This window comes from Pseudophryne corroboree, chromosome 3 (genome assembly GCF_028390025.1).
Source record: "Pseudophryne corroboree isolate aPseCor3 chromosome 3, aPseCor3.hap2, whole genome shotgun sequence".
Taxonomy (NCBI): domain Eukaryota; kingdom Metazoa; phylum Chordata; class Amphibia; order Anura; family Myobatrachidae; genus Pseudophryne; species Pseudophryne corroboree.
This window is the reverse complement of record NC_086446.1, coordinates 565,813,773-565,835,747: the sequence shown is the minus strand read 5'-3', so window position 1 is coordinate 565,835,747 and position 21,975 is coordinate 565,813,773. Positions and strand designations below refer to the sequence as shown.

Here is a 21,975-nt window from a genome sequence, read left to right as displayed (position 1 = left end):
TTTAATTTCTATTAAATTTATTATATAGTCTATGTCAAAAACAACTTTACAGAGGGACATTTATTAATACCATCTTGTTTTGAACTTGATTCAGAAAACAGACATATAAGTACGTAAATATCATGATATATGCCACATATTGCAGCAATACCAATCGCATATGCACTACCACATGTGATTAGTGTCACGGAGGACAGCTCTTCCGGAAAGAGCTGCCCTTTTTCGATGTGCTCCGGTCCTTGGACTTCCAGGTTTATTACCCCGGGAGTCTGACTGTGTATGCGCAGAAGGTAGCGATGGCCACAAGGCATGCTGGGAGGGATCTGATTGGATTTCTCACACAGCACGGTAAGAAGCCCATAATCTTCTATAGGGTAACGCCACCCTCTGCATCAGAGACCCAGTGCCGGGGCTTTAGTACATTTGGAAATGCAGTAAAATCCCAGAAAACTGTGTTTCTCTTACATCCTAGAGGATGCTGGGGACTCCGTAAGGACCATGGGGTATAGACGGGCTCCGCAGGAGACATGGGCACTATAAAGAACTTTTAGTATGGGTGTGCACTGGCTCCTCCCTCCATGCCCCTCCTCCAGACCTCAGTTAGATTTTGTGCCCAGAGGAGATAGGGTGCTTTAAAGGGGAGCTCTTCAGAGTTTCTCTGAAAAAGAATTTTGTTAGGTTTTTTATTTTCAGGGAGCACTGCTGGCAACAGGCTCCCTGCATGGTGGGACTGAGGAGAGAGAAGCAGACCTACTTAAATGATAGGCTCTGCTTCTTAGGCTACTGGACACCATTAGCTCCAGAGGGAGTCGGAACGCAGGTCTCACCCCGCCGTTCGTCCCAGAGCCGCGCCGCTGTCCTCCTCGCAGAGCCGGAAGATAGAAGACGGGTGAGTATAAGAAGAAAAGAAGACTTCAAGGCGGCAGAAGACTTCAGATCTTCACTGAGGTAAGCGCGCAGCCATTGCTCCCACACACTACACACACAGAACGGGCACTGATGGGTGCAGGGCGCAGGGGGGGCGCCCTGGGCAGCAATAAACCTCTGGTCTGGCATATAAGGGTACATTAGGCTGCGGAGGCAGTAAATGAAGAGATCCCCCGCCATTTTTTGAATATTGAAGCGGGACCGAAGCCCGCCTCTGGAGGGGGCGGAGCTTGATCCCTCAGCACTAACAGCGCCATTTTCTCCACAGAACGCTGCAGAGAAGCTGGCTCCCCGGACTCTCCCCTGTTGAACTCGGTGACAGAGGGCTGAAAGGAGGGGGGGGGGGGGCATGTTTAAGGCGCAGTGAGTGTATAACATTAATAATATATATATATATATATATATATATAAAAGCACTATCTGGGTTTTATTCCAGTGTCAGTTTGGCGCTGGGTGTGTGCTGGCATACTCTCTCTCTGTCTCCCCAAAGGGCCTTGTTGGGGAATTGTCCCCTTATAGATATATCCCTGTGTGTGTGGGGGTGTCGGTACGTGCGTGTCGGCATGTCTGAAGCGGAAGGCTCGTCCAAGGAGGAGGTAAAGCAGATGTGTGGTGTGTCTCCGTTGGCAACGCCGACTCATGATTGGATGGACATGTGGCATATGTTAAATGCGAGTGTGGCCTCATTACATAAGAGACTGGACAAAGCAGAGTCCAGGGAGAAAGCAGGGAGTCAATCCGCGGATTGGACTGGGTCACAGGGCCCTTCTGGGTCTCAAAACGTCCCCTATCCCAAATAGTGGACACTGGTACCGACACGGATTCTGACTTCAGTGTCGACTACGATGATGCAAAATTACACGCAAGGGTGGCAAAAAGTATTCAGTGTATGATTATTGCAATAAAAGATGTTTTGCATGTCACTGATGACCCCTCTGTCCCTGATACGAGGGTGCGCATGTATAAGGAAAAAAAACCTGAGGTAACCTTTCCCCCATCTCATGAGCTTAACGAGTTATTTGAAAAAGCTTGGGTAACTCCAGATAAAAAAACTGCAGATTCCCAAAAGGGTTCTTATGGCGTATCCTTTCCCTGCACAGGACAGGGTACGTTGGGAATCCTCTCCCAGGGTGGATAAGGCTTTAACGCGCCTGTCCAAGAAGGTGGCGCTGCCGTCTCCGGACACGGCAGCCCTCAAGGATCCTGCTGATCGCAGACAGAAGACTACTTTAAAGTCTATTTATGCGCATACGGGTGCTTTGCTTAGACCGGCAATAGCATTGTCATGGGTATGTAGCGCAGTTGCAGCAGAGACATACCTTGTCAGCTGACCTTGATACCCTAGACAGGGATACCATTTTATTAACCTTAGCCCACATTAATGACACAGTCTTATATATGAGGGACGCACAATGAGACGTTGGGCTGCTGGGTTCCAGAGCCAATGCCATGGCTATTTCTGCGAGACGAGCTCTATGGACCCGTCAATGGATGGGTGATGCAGACTCAAAGAAGCATATGGAGGTTTTACCTTACAAGAGTGCAGTGGTGTTTGGGGAGGGGCTCGCGGACCTGGTTGCCACAGCTACCGCGGGTAAATCTACCTTTTTACCTTTTGTTCCCCAACAGCAAAAGAAAACTCCACAGTATCAGATGCAGTCCTTTCGGTCGCATAAGTCCAGAAAAGGGGCTCCTCTTTCCTTGCCAGAGGTAAGGGAAGAGGAAAGAGAACACCTGCTTCGGCTAGTTCCCAGGAGCAGAAGTCCTCCCAGGCTTCTACAAAATCCACCGCATGACGCTGGGGCTCCCCTAAGGGAGTCCGCACCAGTGGGGGCGCGCCTTCGACTTTTCAGCCAGATCTGAATTCTTTCAGACGTGAATCCTTGGGCGATGGAAATTGTTTCCCAAGGCTACAAGCTGGAATTCGAAGAGGTGCCCCCTCGACGATTTTTCAAGTCGGCCTTGCCAGCTTCACCCCCGGAGAGGGAAGTAGTGTTAGCTGCAATTCAAAAGCTGTGTCAACACAACAAGTGGTGGTCAAGGTTCCCCTGGTCCAACAGGGAAAAGGGTATTATTCAACCCTGTTTGTGGTCCCGAAGCCGGATGGTTCGGTCAGACCCATTTTAAATCTAAAATCCCTAAACCTGTACTTGAAAAAGTTCAAATTCAAGATGGAATCGCTCCGAGCTGTAATATCCAGCCTGGAAGGGGGGGATTTGATGGTGTCATTAGACATAAAGGATGCATACCTTCATGTCCCCATATACCCCCCTCATCAGGAGTACCTGAGATTCGCTGTACAGGACTGTCATTACCAGTTTCAGACGTTGCTGTTTGGGCTTTCCCCGGCCCCGAGGATTTTCACCAAGGTATTGGCGGAGATGATGGTGCTCCTGCGCAGGCAGGGAGTCACAATTATCCCATACTTGGACGATCTCCTGATAAAGGCGAGATCGAGAGACCAATTGCTGAAGAGCGTGTCGCTCTCCCTGAAAGTGCTGCAACAGCACGGTTGGATTCTCAATCTGCCAAAGTCACAATTGGTTCCAACGACTCGGCTATCATTCCTAGGCATGATTCTGGACACGGAACAAAAGAGGGTTTTTCTCCCATTGGAAAAAGCCCAGGATCTCCAGAACATGGTCAGAGACCTGCTAAAACCAAAAAAAGTGTCTGTTCATCAATGCACTCGAGTTCTGGGGAAAATGGTGGCAGCCTACGAGGCCATCCCCTTCGGCAGGTTTCATGCGAGGACTTTTCAGTGAGACCTTTTGGACAAGTGGTCCGGGTCCCATCTACAAATACATCAGAAAATAACCCTGTCCCCCAGTGCCAGGGTGTCTCTCCTGTGGTGGCAGCAGAGTGCTCATCTCCTAGAGGGTCGCAGGTTCGGCATTCAAGACTGGGTTCTGGTGACCACGGACGCGAGCCTCCGAGGATGGGGAGCAGTCACACAAGGAAGACATTTTCAGGGAGTATGGTCAAGCCAGGAGGCTTGTCTACACATCAACATACTGGAATTGAGGGCCATATACAACGGCCTACGACTAGCGGAGAATCTTCTTCGCGACCTACCGGTTCTGATTCAGTCAGACAACGTCACAACCGTGGCTCATGTAAACCGCCAAGGCGGGACAAGGAGCAGAGTGGCGATGGCGGAAGCCGCCAGGATTCTTCGCTGGGCGGAAAATCACGTAAGCGCTCTGTCAGCTGTCTTCATTCCAGGAGTGGACAACTGGGAAGCAGACTTCCTCAGCAGACACGATCTCCATCTGGGAGAGTGGGGACTTCATCAAGAAGTTTTTGCAGAGATAACAAGTCTTTGGGGAATTCCTCAAATAGACATGATGGCGTCACGCCTTAACAAAAAGCTTCAGAGGTATTGTGCCAGGTCACGGGACCCTCAGGCAGTAGCAGTAGACGCCCTAGTAACACCATGGGTGTTTCAGTCGGTCTATGTATTTCCTCCTCTTCCTCTCATCTCAAAAATATTGAGAATCATAAGACAAAGAAGAGTGCAGACAATACTAATTGTCCCAGATTGGCCTCGAAGGGCCTGGTACTCAGATCTTAAAAAAAATGCTCACAGAAGATCCGTGGCCTCTTCCTCTCAGGGAGGACCTGTTACAGCAGGGGCCATGTGTGTTCCAAGACTTACCGCGGTCACGTTTGACGGCATGGCGATTGAACACCGAATCATAGCTGGGAAAGGTATTCCGGAGGAAGTTATCCCTACTCTGATAAAGGCTAGGAAGGAGGTGACGGCAAAGCATTATCACCGTATCTGGAGGAAGTATGTATCTTGGTGTGAAGCCAAGAATGCTCCTACGTAAGATTTCCATCTGGGCCGGTTTCTCCACTTTTTACAGACAGGAGTGGATATGGGCCTGAAGTTAGGCTCCATTAAGGTACAGATTTCGGCCCTATCTATATTCTTTCAGAGGGAATTGGCTTCTCTCCCAGAAGTCCAGACGTTTGTGAAGGGAGTGCTGCAGATCCAGCCCCCCTTTGTGCCCCCAGTGGCACCGTGGGACCTTAACGTGGTGTTAAGTTTCCTGAAATCTCACTGGTTTGAACCTCTTCAAACAGTTGAATTAAAATTTCTCACGTGGAAAGTGGTCATGTTATTGGCCTTGGCATCTGCAAGGCGGGTGTCCGAATTGGCGGCCTTGTCCCACAAGAGCCCCTATTTGATTTTTCATGTGGATAGAGCAGAGTTGAGGACACGTCCTCAATTTTTGCCTAAGGTGGTTTCTTCATTTCATATGAACCAACCTATTGTGGTGCCTGTGGCTACGAGGGACTGGGAGGACTCCAAGTCCATGGATGTAGTCAGGGCCTTAAAGATTTATGTAGCCAGGACGGCTAGGGTTAGGAAAACAGAGGCTCTGTTTGTCCTGTATGCAGCCAACAAGGTTGGCGCTCCTGCTTCTAAGCAGACTATTGCTCGCTGGATCTGTAATACGATTCAGCAGGCTCATTCTACGGCTGGATTGCCGTTACCAAATTCGGTTAAGGCCCATTCCACTAGGAAGGTGGGCTCTTCTTGGGCGGCTGCCCGAGGCGTCTCGGCATTACAGCTTTGCCGAGCAGCTACTTGGTCGGGTTCAAACACTTTTGCAAAATTCTACAAGTTTGATACCCTGGCTGATGAGGACCTTGCGTTTGCTCAGTCGGTGCTGCAGAGTCATCCGCACTCTCCCGCCCGGTTGGGAGCTTTGGTATAAACCCCATGGTCCTTACGGAGTCCCCAGCATCCTCTAGGACGTAAGAGAAAATAAGATTTTAAACCTACCGGTAAATCTTTTTCTCCTAGTCCGTAGAGGATGCTGGGCGCCCGTCCCAGTGCGGACTACATCTGCAAGACTTGTATATAGTTGTTGCTTTCATAAGGGTTATGTTACAGTTGGAATCGGTCTTTGACTGATACTGTTTTTTGTTCATACTGTTAACTGGTTGCGTATATTCCAGGTTATATGGTATGATTGGTGTGGGCTGGTATGAATCTTGCCCTTAGATTAACAAAATCCTTTCCTCGTATTGTCCATCTCCTCTGGGCACAGTTCTCTAGCTGAGGTCTGGAGGAGGGGCATAGAGGGAGGAGCCAGTGCACACCCATACTAAAAGTTCTTTATAGTGCCCATGTCTCCTGCGGAGCCCGTCTGTACCCCATGTTCCTTACGGAGTCCCCAGCATCCTCTACGGACTTGGAGAAAAAGATTTACCGGTAGGTTTAAAATCTTATTTTTTACCGCATTTTTGCTTTAGTACATCCCTTCCATTAAGAAAAATAAACATACATATTTTCCAGTGGCTAAAAACGTGTTTGTGTGGAGCCTGGTCCTGACTTTTGTAATGAGAGCTATTATTTTTTAACCTAAAAATTGTAGTGGTGCAAATAAAACATATTGTCACTTTTCACAATCTCTAAGGTGCTCTCCCCTTACATGCATAATCTGCAAACATCTGTAAAAGCGGAAATTAAAAATACATTTGAAATATGTGTAAATAACACTCAGGAGTATATGCATAAAGCAGTGAAAAGAGTGTAGAAATGAGCCAGTTGAGAAGTAGCCCATGGCAACCAATCACTTGCTATGTATAATTTTATAGAATGCACTTGATAAATGTTACTTGAAAGCTGATTGGTTCTCTATTGGCACACTTCTCCACTCTTTTCAAAGCTTCATACATCTCCCCCTCAGTTCCGAAGTACCCACAGATTTACTATGGCACATAATAGGCCTGATTCTTTGTTTTATGCTGCTGCAACCATTTTAGCGTCTTTTACCATAGTTGCGTCTGTGACTATATGCTTATGCTAGTAGCATAACTTTCCATAATGTACAACCCTGTGTCTCATTGTGCAAGGACTGAAATGCGCACTTTGAGTTTCTTTAGATCCTGTAGTACCGCTTGGTACGTCACCATCGGTCACACCAGCGCTATGATGGGTGTTTGTTTTCCATGTGAGCGATTAAGTAACCACAACAACACTACCATAAGACAGATAATTTTTGTAGGTCTGAATAGCCACCCGCCCCACATATTTCCAATGCATTTCTGATACTGTCCGTCTCAATTGCAACTGCGCTTCTGCATGCACAGTAGCAAAACATCGATCAACATCATGACCATCAGCATTGCGTGCGACTAGGGTCCAATACCTCATAATTAGTCCATTATAAGTATTGTTCATTCCTGAATTAAGTTCATGTATAAAATCAAAGGTGCATTCCTAAAGTGTAATGTCTTTTTGTAATATTTCTTTTGTAATTTATCTCTAGTGCACAAATTCTCAAACTCTGTCCTCAGGACCCCACACAGTGCATGTTTTCCAGGTCTCCTCACAGAATCACTAGTGAAATAATTAGCTCCACATGTGGCTCTTTTAAAATGGGTCAGTGAGTAATGAATACACCTGTGCACCTGCTAGGTGACATGGAAAACGTAAACTGTGTGGTGTCCCCAGTACCGAGTTTGAGGACCTGTGTACTAGTGACAGAATACATTATTTGAAATTCCTGTTGGGTCTATCTTTGATTCTGTCTTTATACATTCATTTTGCCCATAAGTGTAAATTAATTGTGACAGTAAAATAACAAACTTGAAAACAAGACCAAGGCAGATGCTTCAAAAGAAACAGCCTGAGAATATGGTCCCAAAGTCAGAGGTCTGGCTGAAAACAATCCTGAGAGTAAAGTTCCAACAAGGTAGATTTACATCATAAAAACATGGCTTGGAAAGCATCAGGAGAATAAAACAGGCAAAGGTGGAGTAGAAAGTCTGGAAATTCAAAAACTCCTGGAGAAGACCCATATAAAAGAATGTAAATCAGCCTCCTGCACCAATTGTACTGGCCTCATGTGTTGAGTGAATGGTTTTGCTCAGCGTCTTCTTGAAATATTTCCAAAAGTCAACGTTCCAGTCTCCAGATTGTTCTTCTTGCTGTTGAAAAGTATTTCCATATTCCTATAAAAATGCTGGAGAAAAAAGGAGATGTTCGTAAAATTGTCTTTGATGTGGAGAGCATAGAAATTATAATATTCCTTATTGCTAACTGAGCAAATGCTTTACGATAAGACAATGGCCCTCATTCCGAGTTGTTCGCTCGGTAAATTTCATCGCATCGCAGCGATTTTCCGCTTAGTGCGCATGCGCAATGTCCGCACTGCGACTGCGCCAAGTAAATTTGCTATGAAGTTAGGATTTTTACTCACGGCTTTTTCTTCGCTCAGGCGATCGTAGTGTGATTGACAGGAAATGGGTGTTTCTGGGCGGAAACAGGCCGTTTTATGGGCGTGTGGGAAAAAACGCTACCGTTTCCGGAAAAAACGCAGGAGTGGCCGGAGAAACGGAGGAGTGTCTGGGCGAACGCTGGGTGTGTTTGTGACGTCAAACCAGGAACGACAAGCACTGAACTGATCGCAGATGCCGAGTAAGTCTGAAGCTACTCAGAAACTGCTACGAGGTGTGTAATCGCAATATTGCGATTACTTTGTTCGCAATTTAAAGATGCTAAGATTCACTCCCAGCAGGCGGCGGCTTAGCGTGAGCAACTCTGCTAAAATCGCCTTGCGACCGAACAACTCGGAATGAGGGCCTATGTTTGCTTACAGCAGTGTTTCCCAATCTTCGCACACTAACAGTCCAGGTTTTAGTGATATCCATGCTTGAGAACAGATGGTTAAATCAAAATAACTGAGGTACTAATTAAGTCACCTGTGCGTAAGTATGGTATGTTAGTGTGCCTTGAGGACTGTGGTTGGGAACTCCTGGCTTAAGGTCCATACACACTGAGCGCTTTTCCCCCCTGCCCAGCAATGTCAGCAGGGGTGAGCGGATTTCCATAGCAGGACGCTATGGAAAGCCGCTCATCCTGCAGTTCAGCTACTGGTATAATACCAGTAGATGAACGGCGGCCGCCAGCGATGAAGCGGGAGCGCGCATCAGCGCTCACCGCTCATCGTTTGGGCATACACACTGGGCGGCTTTGAGCTGAAAGCAGCTCAAAACACCAAAAGTGACCTGCTCTCAGCTCAAAATCGTCCAGTGTGTATGGGCCTTTATCCTTATATGATATAATATATGATATGATATACTGGTCATGGAACTGCTTATGATGTGTATGCACTGGCGTGCGCAGCACATTTTATTAGGGGGTGCACCATCAGAGGGGTGTGTCTAGCACCGCCTTTTGGGCGTGTCTAGTACCATCTATTGACGGTCAATGCAATATAATATCCACCCTTGTACCAATCCTAATAATGTAGATGCATTGTCAGATGTTGTGGTGTGCACCAAACACCCCTGATGGCACTCACTGCAATTACACTGCTCCTCCTCAGCCTGGTCTGGCTCCCCCTCTCTTTCCCCTGCAAGCTGCAGCAGCTTACTTACAAGTCAGTCACTCACTAACACTGACAGTCACAGACTAGTACTGCTGCTGCTGGAAAAACGAGTGACGCGTCAATGCTGCTGCTGGCCGCCTGCCAGTATTGAATGTGTCTTCCTAAGAGGAACACTGGCTGCATGCTGCTCCTCATCAGTGGCTGGCATTGGCATAGCATAGAAGGAAAGTGGTGGGCATGCGAGCAGCATGACGTAATCACGTCACATCGCGCTGTTTTTGTACATGGAGGTGGAGCCGGCAGTTTGAAAGCCGGTGGCAGTGGCACCCTTGATTAACCCAGGCGTCCAGTCAGTAATGCAGTCCTGACAGGGTGCAGCACAGAGGGGACAGTAATCAGCCTGTTCGGCGATCGCTGCATCAGGCATGTGATATCGGGTGCCAGACATTAGGGGGTGCCTGTGCGCACCAGGCACCCCCCCTGCGCACGCCTATGTGTGTATGGGATTATGTGATATACTGGACAATTGGGAGTTATGTGCACAGTGTTCCATTTTTTTTATATTTCACTATTTATATTCAGCACTTACATTTTGTATGCACCCGGACACACCAAGTATAGTTTTGCATCACGGCACACTTTGTGGTTCACTACATTACTCTTGCCCACCAAAATTTAACAGAAATACCACACTGTGAAAAATACACTTAGGAAGTCTTACCCTCAATTTTCACTTGTTTAATTTATTAACAAAGATAGTGGTTTAAAAAGAATTGCTGTTATGCGGTGTCTGACATGGGATGGTATTGTGATCCCGATGCTTGGGATCCCAAAGCTCAGAATCCCGACACCCATCACCTACCCCACTAAGCCTAACCCCCCCCCCCCCCCCCCCTTCACAGCCTAACCCAAACCCTCCCATCCTGACAGCCTAACACTAACTCTCCCTGGTGGTGCCTTACCCTCCCTCCCCTCAGCCTAAGTCTGACCCTCTCCCCTGCCCCCACCGCAACCTGAACCTAACCTTCCCCCACCCCACCGCAGGAATTCCCCCACTCCACCATCGGTATTCTGACTGCCCGACCACCAGCATACTGACCAGGTCCTGCTGACATAACGGGATCCGGTCAATTTGCCGGCTGTCGAAATCCCGGCAGTCAAGATGCCGATGCCGGAATCTTGAAAACCATTCAATGCCACCAGCTAGAATACTGGCGCACAGGGGCTATTTCCACTCGTGAGTGTCCATGACACCCGTAGAGTAGGAATAGAACCTGTGGTGAGCTCAGCTCGCCACCGAGCCCACAAGTGGACTCGTACCGCTCGCCCCACTGTCTGCATTCTGCCAGGCGGGATGCTGCTGTAGGGATACTGACAGGCGGCATCCCAACCGGCGGGATTACGTAAGCAATCCGACATAGCAGACTTCCTTAACTTTACAGAAGGAACTTTATTCTTAGGTGCCCAAGCACAAGATAGCATTGTATACAGCTCTGCAGTCTTGCAGGATCCCTGCCAATCATGTCCTATGACATTAGACCTCACTATGTGCCACTAGACAAAATTAATAAAGTAGTATCATGACATGACCTACTTCAAAGCCCATTTCTTAATCACATATTTTCTCTAACGTCCTAGAGGATGCTGGGGACTCCGTAAGGACCATGGGGATAAACGGGCTCCGCAGGAGACATGAGCACTTTAAGAAAGACTTTAGGTCTGGGTGTGCACTGGCTCCTCCCTCTATGCCCCTCCTCCAGACCTCAGTTTGATACTGTGCCCAGAGGAGATGGGTGCACTTCAGGGAGCTCTCCTGAGCTTCCTGACAGAAAGTATATTTGTTAGGTTTTTTATCTTCAGGGAGCCTGCTGGCAACAGACTCCCTGCATCGAGGGGCTGAGGGGAAAGAAGCAGACCTACTTCTGTGAGTTTCAAGGCTCTGCTTCTTAGGCTACTGGACACCATTAGCTCCAGAGGGATCGGTACGCAGGTCTCACCCTCGCCGTCCGTCCCAGAGCCGCACCGCCGTCCCACTCGCAGAGCCGGAAGATAGAAGCCGGGTGAGTATGAGAAGAAAAGGAGACTTCAGAGGCGGCAGAAGACTTCATGATCTTCACTGAGGTAATGCACAGCAGTAAGGCTGTGCGCCATTGCTCCCATACACCTCACACACGGCAGTCACTGTAAGGGTGCAGGGCGGGCGCCCTGGGCAGCATATAGACCGCTTTTTGGCACAAATAAGTATATATACAGCTGGGCACTGTATATATATATATATAAGAGCCCCCGCCAAATTTTGAGATTTTAAGCGGGACAGAAGCCTGCCGCCGAGGGGGCGGGGCTTCTCCCTCAGCACTCATCAGCAGAATTTTTTCTCTGACGTCCTAGTGGATGCTGGGGACTCCGCAAGGACCATGGGGAATAGACGGCTCCGCAGGAGACTGGGCACACTAAAAGAAAGATTTGGTACTACCTGGTGTGCACTGGCTCCTCCCTCTATGCCCCTCCTCCAGACCTCAGTTAGATTTCTGTGCCCGGCCGAGCTGGATGCACACTAGAGGCTCTCCTGAGCTCCTAGAAAGAAAGTATATGTTAGGTTTTTTATTTTACAGTGAGACCTGCTGGCAACAGGCTCACTGCAACGAGGGACTAAGGGGAGAAGAAGTGAACCTACCTGCTTGCAGCTAGCTTGGGCTTCTTAGGCTACTGGACACCATTAGCTCCAGAGGGATCGACCGCAGGACCCGTCCTTGGTGTTCGTACCCGGAGCCGCGCCGCCGTCCCCCTTAGAGAGCCAGAAGCATGAAGATGGTCCGGAAAATCGGCGGCAGAAGACTTCAGTCTTCACCAAGGTAGCGCACAGCACTGCAGCTGTGCGCCATTGCTCCTCATACACACTTCACACTCCGGTCACTGAGGGTGCAGGGCGCTGGGGGGGGGGGCGCCCTGAGCAGCAATAAAAACACCTTGGCTGGCAAAATAATCACAATATATAGCCCCAGAGGCTATATATGTGATAATTACCCCTGCCAGAATCCATAAAAAAGCGGGAGAAAAGTCAGCGAAAAAGGGGCGGAGCTATCTCCCTCGGCACACTGGCGCCATTTTCTCTTCACAGTGTAGCTGGAAGACAGCTCCACAGGCTCTCCCCTGTAGTTTTCAGGCTCAAAGGGTTAAAAAGAGAGGGGGGGGCACTAAATTTAGGCGCAATATTGTTTATACAAGCAGCTATTGGGGAAAATTCACTCAGTGATAGTGTTTATCCCTACATTATATAGCGCTCTGGTGTGTGCTGGCATACTCTCTCTCTGTCTCCCCAAAGGGCTGTGTGGGGTCCTGTCCTCAGTCAGAGCATTCCCTGTGTGTGTGCGGTGTGTCGGTACGGCTGTGTCGACATGTTTGATGAGGAGGCTTATGTGGAGGCGGAGCAGATGCCGATAAATGGGATGTCGCCCCCTGTGGGCCGACACCAGAGTGGATGGATAGGTGGAAGGTATTAACCGACAGTGTCAACTCCTTACATAAAAGGCTGGATGACGTCACAGCTATGGGACAGCCGGCTTCTCAGCCCGCGCCTGCCCAGGCGTCTCAAAGGCCATCAGGGGCTCAAAAACGCCCGCTCCCTCAGATGGCAGACACAGATGTCGACACGGAGTCTGACTCCAGTGTCGACGAGGTTGAGACATATACACAATCCACTAGGAACATCCGTTACATGATCCCGGCAATAAAAAATGTGTTACACATTTCTGACATTAACCCAAGTACTAAAAAAGGGTTTTATGTGTGGGGAGAAAAAGCAGGCAGTGTTTTGTTCCCCCATCAAATGAGTGAATGAAGTGTGAAAAAGCGTGCGTTCCCCCGATAAGAAACTGGTAATTTCTAAAAAGTTACTGATGGCGTACCCTTTCCCGCCAGAGGATAAGTTACGCTGGGAGATATCCCCTAGGGTGGATAAGGCGCTCACACGTTTGTTAAAAAAGGTGGCATTGCCGTCTTAGGATACGGCCACTTTGAAGGTACCTGCTGATAAAAAGCAGGAGGCTATCCTGAAGTCTGTATTTACACACTCAGGTACTAGACTGAGACCTGCAGATAGTGCTGCTGCAGCGTGGTCTGTAACCCTGTCAAACAGGGATACTATTTTGCGAACATAAGATGTCGTCTTATATATGAGGGATGCACAGAGGGATATTTTGCCGGCTGGCATCCAGAATTAATGCAATGTCCATTCTGTCAGGAGGGTATTAGAGACCCGACACTGGACAGGTGATGCTGACTTTAAAAGGCACATAGAGCCTTATAAGGGTGAGGAATTGTTTGGGGATGGTCTCTGGGACCTCGTATCCACAGCAACAGCTGGGAAGAAAATTTTTTACCTCAGGTTTCCTCACAGCCTAAGAAAAGCACTGTATTATCAGGTACAGTCCTTTCGGCTTCAGAAAAGCAAGCGGGTCAAAGGCGCTTCCTTTCTGCACAGAGACGAGGGAAGAGGAAAAAAGCTGCACCAGTCAGCCAATTCCCAGAATCAAAATGCTTCCCCCGCTTCCTCTGAGTCCACCGCATGACGCGGGGGCTCCACAGGCGTAGCCAGGTACGGTGGGGGGGGCCGCCTCAAAAATTTCAGCGATCAGTGGGCTCGCTCACAGGTGGATCCCTGGATCCTTCAAGTAGTATCTCAGGGGTACAAGCTGGAATTCGAGGCTTTTCCCCCCCGCCGTTTCCTCAAATCTGCCTTGCCGACAACTACCTCAGGCAGGGAGGCTGTGCTAGAGGCAATTCACAAGCTGTATTCCCAGCAGGTGATAGTCAAGGTGCCCCTACTTCAACAAGGACGGGGTTACTATTCCACACTGTTTGTGGTACCGAAACCGGACGGTTCGGTGAGACCCATTTTAAATTTGAAATCCTTGAACACATACATAAAAAAATTCAAGTTCAAGATGGAATCGCTCAGGGCGGTTATTGCAAGCCTGGAGGAGGGGGATTACATGGTATCCCTGAACATCAAGGATGCTTACCTACATATCCCCATTTACGGCACCGAGGGTCTTTACCAAGGTAATGGCAGAAATGATGATACTCCTTCGAAAAAAGGGAGTTTTAATTATCCCGTACTTGGACGATCTCCTTATAAAGGCGAGGTCCAAGGAGCAGTTGTTGGTCGGAGTAGCACTATCTCGGGAAGTGCTACAACAGCACGGATGGATTCTATACATTCCAAAGTCACAGCTGGTTCCTACCACACGCCTACTGTTCCTGGGGATGGTTCTGGACACAGAACAGAAAAAAGTGTTTCTCCTGCAGGAGAAAGCCAAGGAGCTGTCATCTCTAGTCAGAGACCTCCTGAAACCAAAACAGGTATCGGTGCATCACTGCACACGAGTCCTGGGAAAAATGGTAGCTTCTTACGAAGCAAAATTCCATTCGGCAGGTTCCATACAAGAACCTTTTAGTGGGACCTTTTTGGACAAGTGGTCGGGATCGCATCTTCAGATGCATCGCCTGATAACCCTGTCTCCAAGGACCAGGGTATCTCTACTGTGGTGGCTGCAGAGTGCTCATCTTCAAGAGGGCCGCAGATTCGGCATACAGGACTGGGTCCTGGTAACCACGGATGCCAGCCTTCGAGGCTGGGGGGCAGTCACACAGGGAAGAAATTTCCAAGAACTTTGGTCAAGTCAGGAGTCGTCCCTACACATAAATATTCTGGAACTGAGGGCCATTTACAATGCCCTAAGTCTGGCAAGGCCTCTGCTTCAAAACCAGCCGGTACTGATAAAATCAGACAACATCACGACAGTCGCCCATGTAAACCGACAGGGCGGCACAAGAAGCAGGATGGCGATGGCAGAAGCCACAAGGATTCTCCGATGGGCGGAAAATCACGTCTTAGCACTGTCAGCAGTGTTCATTCCGGGAGTGGACAACTGGGAAGCAGACTTCCTCAGCAGACACGACCGACACCCGGGAGAGTGGGGACTTCATCCAGAAGTCTTCCAACTGTTGGTAAACCGTTGGGAAAGGCCACAGGTGGACATGATGGCGTCCCGCCTAAACAAAAAACTAGATATTGCGCCAGGTCAAGGGACCCTCAGGCAATAGCTGTGGACGCTCTAGTGACACAATGGGTGTACCAGTCGGTTTATGTGTTCCCTCCTCTGCCTCTCATACCAAAGGTACTGAGAATAATAAGAAAACGAGGAGTAAGAACGATACTCGTGGTTAGGGATGGGCCAAGAAGAGCTTGGTACCCAGAACTTAAAGAAATAATATCAGACATGGCCTCTACCGCTCAGACAGGATCTGCTACAGCAGGGGCCCTGTCTGTTCCAAGACTTACCGCGGCTGCGTTGGACGGCATGGCGGTTGAATTCCGGATCCTAAAGCAAAAGGGCATTCCGGAGGAAGTCATTCCTACGCTGATAAAAGCCAGGAAAGAAGTAACCTCAAACCATTATCACCGTATTTGGCGAAAATATGTTGCGTGGTGTGAGGCCAGGAAGGCCCCAACAGAGGAATTTCAGCTGGGTCGTTTTCTGCACTTCCTACAGTCGGGAGTGACTATGGGCCTAAAATTGGGTTCCATTAAGGTCCAGATTTCGGCTCTGTCGCTTTTCTTCCAGAAAGAACTGGCTTCACTGCCTGCAGTTCAGACTTTTGTAAAGGGAGTGCTACATATTCAGCCCCCTTTTGTGCCTCCTGTGGCACCGTGGGATCTCAACGTGGTGTTGAGTTTCCTGAAATCACATTGGTTTGAGCCACTTAAAACTGTGGATCTGAAATATCTCACGTGGAAAGTGGTCATGTTATTGGCCTTGGCTTCGGCCAGGCGTGTGTCAGAATTGGCGGCTTTGTCGTGTAAAAGCCCTTATCTGATTTTCCATATGGATAGGGCAGAATTGAGGACTCGTCCCCAGTTTCTCCCTAAGGTGGTATCAGCTTTTCACTTGAACCAACCTATTGTAGTGCCTGCGGCTACTAGGGGCTTGGAAGATTCCAAGTTACTGGACGTAGTCAGGGCCTTGAAAATTTATGTTTCCAGGACAGCTGGAGTCAGGAAAACTGACTCGCTTTTTATCCTGTAGGCACCCAACAAACTAGGTGCTCCTGCTTCTGAGCAGACTATTGCTCGCTGGATTTGTAGCACAATTCAGCTGGCGCATTCTGCGGCTGGATTGCCGCATCCTAAATCAGTAAAAGCCCATTCCACAAGGAAAGTGGGCTCATCTTGGGCGGCTGCCCGAGGGGTCTCGGCTTTACAACTTTGCCGAGCTGCAACTTGGTCAGGGGCAAACACGTTTGCTAAATTCTACAAATTTGATACCCTGGCTGAGGAGGACCTTGAGTTCTCTCATTCGGTGCTGCAGAGTCATCCGCACTCTCCCGCCCGTTTGGGAGCTTTGGTATAATCCCCATGGTCCTTACGGAGTCCCCAGCATCCACTAGGACGTCAGAGAAAATAAGAATTTACTCACCGGTAATTCTATTTCTCGTAGTCCGTAGTGGATGCTGGGCGCCCATCCCAAGTGCGGATTGTCTGCAATACTTGTATATAGTTATTGCCTAACTAAAGGGTTATTGTTGAGCCATCTGTTGAGAGGCTCAGTTGTATTTCATACTGTTAACTGGGTTAAATATCACGAGTTATACGGTGTGGCTGGTATGAGTCTTACCCGGGATTCAAAATCCTTCCTTATTGTGTCAGCTCTTCCGGGCACAGTATCCTAACTGAGGTCTGGAGGAGGGGCATAGAGGGAGGGGCCAGTGCACACCAGGTAGTACCAAATCTTTCTTTTAGTGTGCCCAGTCTCCTGCGGAGCCGTCTATTCCCCATGGTCCTTACGGAGTCCCCAGCATCCACTACGGACTACGAGAAATAGAATTACCGGTGAGTAAATTCTTATTTTTCCACAGCACCGCTGAGAGGAAGCTCCCCGGACTCTCCCCTGCTTATACCACGGTAGACAGAGGGTTTTAAAGAAGAGGGGGGGGCACAAAATTAGGCGCATATTGTATATGAAAACAGCGCTATCTGGGTAAACATAAAATTATTGTGTTTTTTCTCTAACGTCCTAGTGGATGCTGGGGACTCCGTAAGGACCATGGGGATAGACGGGCTCCGCAGGAGACATGGGCACTTTAAGAAAGAATTTAGGTTCTGGTGTGCACTGGCTCCTCCCTCTATGCCCCTCCTCCAGACCTCAGTTTGATACTGTGCCCAGACGAGCTGGGTGCTTTTCGGTGAGCTCTCCTGAGCTTGCTGAGAGAAAGTATTTTGTTAGGTTTTTTATTTTCAGGGAGCTCTGCTGGCAACAGACTCCCTGCATCGTGGGACAGAGGGGAGAGAAGCAGCCCTACTCTCAGAAGCTAGGTCCTGCTTCTTAGGCTACTGGACACCATTAGCTCCAGAGGGATCGTACGCAGGATCTCACCCTCGCCGTCCGATCCCAGAACTGCGCCGCCGTCCCCCTCTCAGAGCCGAAAGACAGAAGCCGGGTGAGTATGTGAAGCAAAGAAGACTTCAAATCTGCGGCAGAAGACTCCGTTCTTCACTGAGGTAACGCACAGCACTGCAGCTGTGCGCCATTGCTCCCACACACCTCACATACTCCGGTCACTGTAAGGGTGCAGGGCGCAGGGGGGGGCGCCCTGGGCAGCATTTGGACCTCTTTTGGCAAAAATAAACATATATACAGTTGGGCACTGTATATATGTATGAGCCCCCGCCAAGAAAATGCATATTTTAGCGGGACAGAAGCCCGCCGTCTAGTGGGCGGGGCTTCTTCCTCAGCACTCACCAGCGCCATTTTTTCTGCACAGCTCCGCTGAGAAGAAGCTCCCCAGGCTCTCCCCTGCAGATTCACAGTAGAAGAGGGTAAACTATATAAACAGCAGCTACTGGGTTAACATTAAGTTACTGTGTTATTCCTGGGTTATAGCGCTGGGGTGTGTGCTGGCATACTCTCTCTCTCCAAAGGGCCTTGTGGGGGAAACTGTCTTCAAAAAGGGCATTCCCTGTGTGTGTGGTGTGTCGGTACGCTTGTGTCGACAGGTCTGATGAGGAAGGCTATGTGGAAGCAGAACGGGAGCAAATGAATGTGGTGTCTCCACCGACGGCGCCGACACCTGATTGGATGGATATGTGGAAGGTTTTAAATGATAATGTTAATTCCTTACATAAAAGGTTAGAAAAAGCTGAAGCCTCAGGACAGTCAGGGTCCCAACCCATGCCTGATCCTATGTCGCAGAGGCCGACAGGGTCTCAGAAGCGCCCACTATCCCAAATTGTTGACACGGATACCGACATGGATTCTGACTCCAGTGTCGATTACGATGATGCAAAAATACAGCCAAAATTGGCTAAAGCCATCCGTTATATGATTATAGCAATTAAGGATGTGTTGCACATCACAGAGGAAACCCCAGTCCCTGACGGGAGGGTACATATGTATGGGGAAAAGAAGCCACAGGTAACCTTTCCCCCCTCACACGAGCTAAATGAGTTATGTGAAAAGGCTTGGGAATCTCCAGATAAAAAACTGAAGATTTCCAAAAGGATTCTTATGGCGTATCCTTTCCCGCCAACGGACAGGTTACGCTGGGAATTCTCCCCTAGGGTGGACAAAGCTTTAACACGCTTATCCAAGAAGGTAGCCCTGCCGTCACAGGATACGGCTACCCTCAAAGATGCCGCGGATAGAAAGCAGGAGGGTACACTGAAGTCCATTTATACACATTCAGGTACCTTACTGAGGCCGGCGATCGCGTCGGCCTGGGTGTGTAGTGCTGTAACAGCATGGACGGACACCCTGTCTGAGGAACTTGATACCTTAGACAAGGATACTATATTATTGACCCTGGGGCATATTAAAGACGCTGTCCTATATATGAGAGATGCTCAAAGAGACATTAGTCTACTGGGTTCTAGAATAAATGCTATGTCGATTTCTGCCAGAAGGGTCCTGTGGACTCGGCAATGGACAGGTGATGCCGACTCAAAAAGGCATATGGAAGTTTTACCTTACAAGGGTGAGGAATTGTTTGGGGAGGGTCTCTCGGACCTGGTCTCCACAGCTACTGCTGGAAAGTCAAATTTTTTGCCATATGTTTCCTCACAGCCTAAGAGAGCACCGTATTATCAAAAGCAGTCCTTTCGATCACAGAAAAACAAGAAAGTCCGAGGTGCGTCCTTTCTTGCCAGAGGCAGGGGCAGAGGAAAGAAGCTGCACAACACAGCTAGTTCCCAGGAACAGAAGTCCTCCCCGGCCCCTACAAAATCCACTGCATGACGCTGGGGCTCTAGAAGCGGAGCTAGGACCGGTGGGGGGCGCGTCTTCGAAATTTCAGCCACAAGTGGGTTCACTCCCAGTTGGATCCCTGGGCAATAGAGATTGTGTCTCAGGGATACAAGCTGGAATTCGAGGAGATGCCCCCTCGCCGATACCTCAAATCGGCCCTGCCAGCTTCCCTCCACGAGAGGGAAATAGTGTTAACTGCAATTCACAAATTGTATCTTCAGCAGGTGGTGGTCAAGGTTCCCCTCCTTCAACAAGGAAGGGGTTATTATTCGACCATGTTTGTAGTCCCGAAACCGGACTGTTCGGTCAGACCCATATTGAATTTAAAATCCATGAACATATACCTGAAAAGGTTCAAGTTCAAGATGGAATCGCTGAGAGCGGTCATCGCAAGCCTGGAAGGGGGGGATTTTATGGTGTCTCTGGACATAAAGGATGCATACCTTCATGTCCCCATTTATCCACCTCATCAGGCGTACCTCAGATTTGTGGTACAGGATTGTCATTACCAATTTCAGACGTTGCCGTTTGGTCTCCACGGCACCGAGAATATTTACCAAGGTAATGGCGGAAATGATGGTACTCCTGCAAAAGCAAGGAGTCACAATTATCCCATACTTGGACGATCTCCTCATAAAAGCGAGATCGAGAGAGCAGTTGCTGATCAGCGTAGCACTTTCTCTGGAAGTGTTACGGCAACACAGCTGGATTCTAAATATTCCAAAGTCACAGTTGGTTCCTACGACTCATCTGCCTTTCCTGGGCATGATTCTAGACACAGACCAGAAAAGGGTTTATCTCCCGATGGAGAAAGCTCAGGAACTCATGACGAGGACTTTTCAATGGGACTTACTGGACAATTGGTCCGGATCACATCTTCAGATGCATCGGTTAATCACCCTATTCCCCAGGGCTAGGGTGTCACTCCTGTGGTGGCTACAGAGCGCTCACCTTCTCGAGGGCCGCAGATTCGGCATTCAGGACTGGGTCCAGACTTGCCTTCACATCAACATCCTGGAACTAAGCGCCACATACAACGTCAAGCGGAGACCCTGCTTCGCGACCAACCGGTTCTGATTCAGTCAGACAACATCACCGCAGTGGCTCATGTAAACCGCCAAGGCGGCACAAGGAGCAGAGTGGCGATGGCGGAAGCCACCAAGATTCTTCGCTTGGCGGAGAATCACGTAAGCGCAATGTCAGCAGTGTTCATCCCGGGAGTGGACAACTGGGAAGCAGACTTCCTCAGCAGACATGACCTCCACCCGGGAGAGTGGGGACTTCATCAGGAAGTCTTCGCACAGATTACAAGTCGGTGGGAACTGCCACAGATGGACATGATGGCATCCCACCTCAATAAAAAGCTACAGCGGTATTGCTGACCCTCAGGCGATAGCTGTAGACGCCCTGGTGACACCGTGGGTGTTCCAGTCGGTCTATGTATTTCCTCCTCTTCCTCTCATACCCAAGGTGCTGAGGATAATAAGAAAAAGAGGAGTGAGAACAATCCTCATTGTTCCAGATTGGCCACGAAGGACTTGGTATCCAGATCTGCAAGAAATGCTCACAGAGGACCCGTGGCCTCTTCCTCTAAGACAGGACTTGTTGCAACAGGGGCCCTTTCTGTTCCAAAACTTACCGCGGCTGCGTTTGACGGCATGGCGGTTGAACGCCGGATCCTAGCAGAGAAAGGCATACCGGGTGAGGTCATTCCTACGCTGATAAAGGCTAGGAAGGACGTGACAGCTCAACATTATCACCGTATATGGCGAAAATATGTTGCTTGGTGTGAGGCCAGGAATGCTCCTACGGAGGAATTCCAGCTGGGCCGTTTCCTTCACTTCCTGCAGTCCGGAGTGAATTTGGGCCTAAAATTGGGTTCCATTAAGGTCCAGATTTCGGCCCTATCCATTTTCTTTCAAAAAGAGTTGGCTTCTCTACCTGAAGTTCAGACGTTTGTAAAGGGAGTGCTGCATATTCAGCCCCCTTTTGTGCCTCCAGTGGCACCTTGAGATCTTAACGTGGTGTTGAGTTTCCTGAAATCCCACTGGTTTGAACCACTCAAAACGGTGGAGTTGAAATATCTCACGTGGAAGGTGGTCATGCTATTAGCCTTGGCTTCGGCTAGGCGTGTGTCAGAGTTGGCGGCTTTGTCACATAAAAGCCCCTATCTGGTTTTCCATGCGGATAGAGCAGAATTGCGGACCCGTCCACAATTTCTGCCGAAAAGTGGTTTCATCCTTTCATATAAACCAACCTATTGTGGTGCCTGTGGCCAGGGCCGGTTCTACCCCTTGTGGCGCCCAGGGCGAGAGTTTCCACTGGCGCTTCCTCCCCCCCCCCCCCCCCCCCCGTGGCAAAACAGTTAGTGTGCGGGGGGGGGGGGGAAAGGCTTC

At 49.2% G+C, this 21,975-nt stretch overlaps 1 protein-coding gene across 3 annotated transcripts in view; it reads right to left on the bottom strand.

Annotated features, from left to right (window-relative positions):
* LOC135056314 (uncharacterized) overlaps positions 1-21,975 on the bottom strand; it is a 61,754-nt gene continuing 39,779 nt past the window's right edge. For all 3 annotated transcript variants that reach the window (XM_063961292.1, XM_063961294.1, XM_063961293.1), the window contains one exon: positions 1-7,910. The gene's annotated coding sequence lies outside the window, so the exon portion shown is untranslated. The remainder of the gene's footprint in view (positions 7,911-21,975) is intronic.